The following is a 6,000-nucleotide window of genomic DNA, read 5'->3' on the forward strand; positions in this document are numbered from 1 at the left end:
TCTGCATAAGCTCATTCGCTTGCTTTCTTGCATCACATGCCACTATTACTATTACTATTACTATTACGCTATCCCAGTGTTTCCCAAACCTTTTGGCTTCGAAAAATAACCACCGATCCTCACATTCTAGCTTATTTAAATAGGGGGTGTCCGGACGATAGGTATCCAAAATTAAAAATTTATATCTCAGAACTGATTTATTATATGTATACAATCTACCTTTTTCAAACTGACAAAAAATAACTAAATATAAAATTGAAAAAGAACCGAATAACTGAACTGTATACTCAAATAGTGAACTGTCACTAATTAAGTATACAATCAATCATACCTCAAAAGCAACACCATTTTTCACTAGCTTGAAGAATGGTATTTTTTTTTTTTTTTTTTTTTTTCATCACAAAGTTCTTTGAAGTTGGCAGTGATTGTAAACAACTGAATTTTCATGTCGGTTGCGACATCCAGTCTGTAACGATATTTTAGATTTTGTTAAAAAAAAAAAAAAATTAAAGTAGCCATTATAGAAATTATTCACGGATCTCCTGGGAACTGTTCGCGGATCCGAGGATCCGCGGAGCACATTTTGAGAACCACTGCACATCCTATCAAAAGTTATGACTCATGCACTCTTAATTACCCCCAGGGGCTCACATCTGGTGAGTATGGGCTTGGCACACCCAGGGTCCTGAGCTGGATATCATCATTCTTCTCTTTCTTGGTGATTCCTTTCTACTTCTCTCTCTCTCTCTCAGGGTAATAGGGAAATTTTTTTTTTTTTTTTTTTTTTTGGCCGGTGCAGCATAAGCCTCAGGCTTCCTTGCACCATATGGCTAATAATAATAATAATAATAATTAAGAAAGAAACACGTATTTATTCAAAGAAAGGAACAGCATCTTGGCCCACTTTTGTCCATAATCTAATAGTAGTAATAATACTGAGTAATTGTGCAGTCTGATATAAAGTTCTCTGAGCAGGACAGTTCATGGGGTTTGTCAATGATATATAAGAATTTTGCTAGTAGGGATAAGGAGGTGATTATCATATTATATAAGGCTATGGTCAGGCCACACCTTGAGTACTGCATACAGGTCTGGAGGCCTCATTTCAAGAAGGATGTAGAGCTGCTGGAATGAGTACAGCAAATTAGTAATGGAAATTAGGAAGGATGCAGAGGTGGAATGGATGCAGAGAAGGGCAACGAGATTAGTGAGGGGAACAAAGGGGTGCGCTTACCATGTAAGGCATCAGTTCTTCAAATTGCAGCGTCTAGAGACTAGACACCTCTGAGGTAATCTGATTGAAGCGTTTAAGAATTTGAATGAATTGAGCAGGCTCAATAATGATGGGATTCTTCCTCTTGCTTAAAATACATACATGTGGGGGTTTAAATTCAAATAAAAAAAAAGGATGGTGGAGAATAAATGTGCAGAGGTTTGCTTTCAGCCAATGGGTGGTTAATTGCTGGAACAAGCTTCCATTTATTGTTGTGGAGGTAGAGAGTTTCAATAAATTCGAAGAATAACTAGACAAACTATTGGAGGGAATAGATAGGTTAATAGGAATTTTAATTCTATTTAATTTTATTTAAAGCCCACTTCCTTGCATCATTTCTCACTATTAATGCTACTGGTGCAATACATTATGGAAAACTTCAGTGGCGAAACTACCATACTGTCAGGTCCTCTCCTGCTCTGAGACTCGAGGAATCAGTGTGGTTGCTAAATATCATGTCGCAGTCGCTCGACAATCTGGCGGGAGGCCTCAGATGTACAGTTATGTCATTAAAAACTACTAATTTCTAGTAGAGAGCTGATGGTGGCGTTTTTGATACCTCCCTTGGCGGCCAATAAGCCGGATAAACAATGGGCACAACATATAACACTACTCATGACCCACACACTTCTAAATCTCTGGCTTTGACAGGGTACTGTCACCGATACATAGAACATTCGCGGAGATGGGAGAAATCCCAGGAGCCGCTAGACCCTCAATATACCTCATACCTCATACAGTATTCATATTTGGTCTGCTTTAACAAAAATTTGGCAAGATCGTTGGAATACAGCCCCTAAAGGCAGAACTACATATAAATTTATACCAGACGTCACCGTTACTGCCAACTAGAAAAATTCCCTATGGTTCTCTTCAAATCTCTACACATCATCTATCACAACTGGACATGGCTCTTTCAATTCAAAACTCTTTCAGTTTCAGAATAAGCAATACCAATTCTTGCCTTTGTCTCCAACTGGAAGACTGGAACCACCTGCTCTATCATTGCCCTCTTTATGCTGACCTACGGAAATCCCTACATGACTGTATAAACACCTTCTCACCTGGCAACGAAAAACATTTAGTAGAATCTACCTCACACCTTAAGTCTACAACAATTTGCTTCTGATTTATTTGCTAGAAAAAAACATCTGTTGGCCAATCTTGCTTCAGCTTCACCTCCTATGGTGCCTCCAGCACCTTCAATAATGTCAGCCTCAACAGTGAACGGTGTCTTGCAAAGATAAAATATTGTCACCTTGAATAGCTCTTAGAAGATCACATAGATCCAATTTTTTTCTTTTTTTTTACTTTTATCCCCTTATGGGCAACCCGAGGATTGCTGGCACCCACTGGTATTGCACTGTCTCCAGTGGGTGCAGGATTTGTTCAATCTTAGACAATTCACTTTTTTTTTAAATTTATTTATATATATTTTTTCTCTTTTCTTTATTTTACTTTTTTTTTTTTTTAATATATTTTATTTATTTACTTTTGTGTAATTTTTTTGTTCAATTTTCTTTAACCGTACCGGCTAGAGAAAATAAAAGAAAGTCTGGGCAACTGGGTTTTTTTTTTTAATTTATTTTATTTTATTTTATATAATTTTACTTCACCTTCATTTTATTTATTTATTTAATTTATTAGCAATTTCCTTTTTTTACTTTGTATCTCTATATTTTTTTTTTATTTTATTTCTTTTTTTATTTTTTAATACTGTTTTATTTTATTTTTATTTTTATTATTATTTTTTTTTTAATTTTTTTCTACTCATCTATAAATTTTTATCTTAGTTTATTTTATTTTACTTTTTTTTGTTTGTTTTATTTATTAATTTTTTTCTCTATGCTGGTATCCTAAGTTTGGGTAGCTGTGGGTATGGGATTTGCTGACACCCACTGGTATAGCACTATTTCCAGTGGGTGCGGGACTTCGCCCTCTTCAGAGCAGAGAAAGATTGTAATGGTCTATCTCCACTCGGCTAAGGACATATCTAGTTGTGGCCCACATCCTCGTGGTGCAGACGGGCACCGGACACGCTTTCCAAAAGATTGCCTTCTCGGTGGCAAAGAGGCCAGAAACAACACAACAACACATAATATACACAAACATAACACTACACGTTTCTGGCCGCTCTACAGAGTTTTGCACCATCACAAAGTAATATGGCGGAGATGAATTTATGTTCCTAGAGCCGCTATACAGAAGATACTATACATGTCTACAGTATTCATACTTTCCATTAACAAAGAGGGATTTTCTTGGTCTAAGCTTAATTCTGCGTTCTGCCTCATCCTAAAATGTTCAGTTGGATTGAGCTCGTGCTTCTTTGGGCTAACCTACATTGTTCCTATGTTCCTCTTCTTCAAATCACACCGACACAGTTATTGCTCCAAACTCCTTCAGATTGATGAGCGTGTTTGGATACGAAGAATCCTGGACAATTTTTTTTTTAAAAACCCTAAACACAAAATATATTAAAACTTAGCACCGTTCATGAGTTGAAGTCGTTGTCGTAGGGTTTTAGAAGCATCGGCGATTAAGGCCATAATACCCCTTCCTTATATACTGTCTGTAAATTTCGCGTGTTCTGTGATCGGTTTTTTGTTTGCTGGATGAAAAACACGAATTTCCGGGAGAAAATCCATACTATCCTCGCCTTAGACCGACTAATTCAGCCACGTTGTGAAAAAGGACATTAAAATTCTTCAGTGTCATCCACAGGTCGTTTCCATCCGGTCTTTCGAGAACCTGGAGGTTTTACCCACTGTTCTACCCACAAGAGCAATGGGCTGAAGGCTGAGAAGACAAGAGACGAAAAACTTTGTGTGAATCGCAATTTTTGAGAAATACACGTAAAGGAAGGTTCTTCCAAAGAACAGGAATTGGAGTAATGAATGAGAAAGAAGAAAAGTTAGTTCTGTAAATGAGGAACTGGACAGTTATTGACTCTTGACTGGTTAATGCACATATTCAGACTCATTTGGAAGAGAGCGATGCCATCACGGATGACGATTCAGAAGAACAGAACCTATTTCTATCTTTAGAAAAAGCATGCAGCAAAAACTGAACATCTATGAGACAGACCATGCCAAGACTTCTTAAGAGACGGTCATTTTTATTAACCTGACTGCTCTCTTTTGAATATAGAGTTTGGAACTTTAATAGAAGTTCTGAGGGCATCACCACCAGGGTCATCCAAAAATACTTGGGGACCCGGATCCAAAAGGGGTTAAGGGGCTTTGTTTATTTATGTTGAGACTTTGATGGCTCCCTCAATTGGGGGCAACTAGATCGGGGGTTCTGGTGTGGTGCATCCAATTCCCCCTCCTCATTTGCACGGTCCTGATCACCACCCAAGATGTAGGAACAATGTTCTAATGTAGGCCAACTTTTAGATTTGTATAAAATCAGCAGCGCTTTAGAAGAAAAATAAAAGCAAAAAAGTTTTTGATGCGAGAAAGCAATATTTGTGATGTGCTAATTTCAAGATAAGATAAATCAGAAGGCGTTATAATCTTCGATAGAGATCTTCATGTTGTGTAAAAATTTCATTTTCATACAAGATTAGCAAAGGATCAGTATTCTCTTATTCGAGAAACGAGACAGGGCAGGTTTTGAAGGATCGAAGTTAAAAAAGTTTTCTTGACCTCATTGGAGAATTACTTGGAGATCGCCACTTAAGGAATTGGTGTTGGATATTCGAGAAGGTAAAGCTGTTTCTGCAGCTTTTAGAATGAGAAGATCTCTTAGTTTGTATAAACAGCTGAGTAGTAGCTTCTGATTACTTCTCTGAATGCTTCACATTTAAAATTGACAGGTCTTAACCTCATTAGTTTGTCCTGCTGAATAGAATTTAAAACTGTCTAAGACCACTGTAGTCACAACTACAAAAGCCAAATTCCCTCCCTTTACCTTTGACAGTACAGTTATATGTATCTTTAAGTAAATCCTACATCAATAGATTAGATCGCTGCTGCCTAGTGACTCCCTCATTTGATATTCTTAATGCATAAAAAGTCCCTGCTGATAATCGGAATGATTTAGACTCTTATTTCTCTAGCATGCTGGTGTATAAAAGAGTCATCAAATAAATCCAGAAAACCTTTGCAACTGTGTGAGTGGCCAACCCAACCGAAAAGAAACCCCGTTATAAGACATATGCGTCTCGTTTTTTTTTTTTTTTTTTCATTGTAGACTCATTTTACTGAAGGCGCTTTTAAAAATCCTTCCAGTCTATGGGCGAAGTCGAATCTATGATTACTGTATTTCATTGTATAAAGCAGCATTTCTCAAACTTGTGTTCCATGAGATGTGAAGAAGTGTTCCGAGAAAAATCGTAATTAATAATTCAAAAAATAAAATAAATAAACTTTGCTTACTTGTAGCGGACACAACTTTTTTATCATTATAATTTTTAACAATTTTTTTTCGGTTAATATACTGGCATAGACTAATAATCAAATTGACTGCAGAACACTTTATTTTGGTGCACTTTTGTGTTGGAAATAAAGATGCTCCTGATGCACAGTGCATCGTATGTAATAAAATATTACAAACAAGAAGAAATTTTATTGTACAGTAAAGATACAATAATGTGTCCGCCACAGCCAGGAGGCCAGGGGCTTGACAATGTTATAGGGTAATATAAAAATATGTACAGTATAACAAAAAGATAACATAACATGAAATTAACTTAAAAACGTAGCATTAATCATCAATAGATA

This window comes from Mastigoproctus giganteus, chromosome 14 (assembly GCF_048544385.1).
Source record: "Mastigoproctus giganteus isolate SK-2022 chromosome 14, ASM4854438v1, whole genome shotgun sequence".
In the NCBI taxonomy this organism is placed as follows: Eukaryota; Metazoa; Arthropoda; class Arachnida; order Uropygi; family Thelyphonidae; genus Mastigoproctus; species Mastigoproctus giganteus.